Below are 253 nucleotides of genomic sequence, written 5' to 3'. Positions count from 1 at the left end.
CGACGGTGTGGGCGCCGCCGCCTCAGACCCCCAAGCCCCCCCGGCAGTCGCGGGGGAGCAGCGGGTCGGGCGCGCCGCCGGGCGCTCTTCCAAAGGCAGCGCCTGGAGGCGCGCGTCCGCCCCATTCCCGGTAGGGAGGTCGCCCAAGGCGCGGCGCCGGCCTGGGACTCCTCAGCCCCGCTTTTGCCTCCCGTCCGGCGGCCGAAGGCCCGCTCCCTGCGCCCTGCTGCCACCCTCCCGCCGCCTTCAGTGG

Source organism: Python bivittatus, unplaced genomic scaffold, assembly GCF_059951505.1.
Source record: "Python bivittatus isolate LINGU-HERP-01145 unplaced genomic scaffold, Pbiv_v1 ctg000190_np1212, whole genome shotgun sequence".
NCBI classification, from domain to species: Eukaryota; Metazoa; Chordata; class Lepidosauria; order Squamata; family Pythonidae; genus Python; species Python bivittatus.
Note: the sequence above shows the minus strand (reverse complement) of the source record.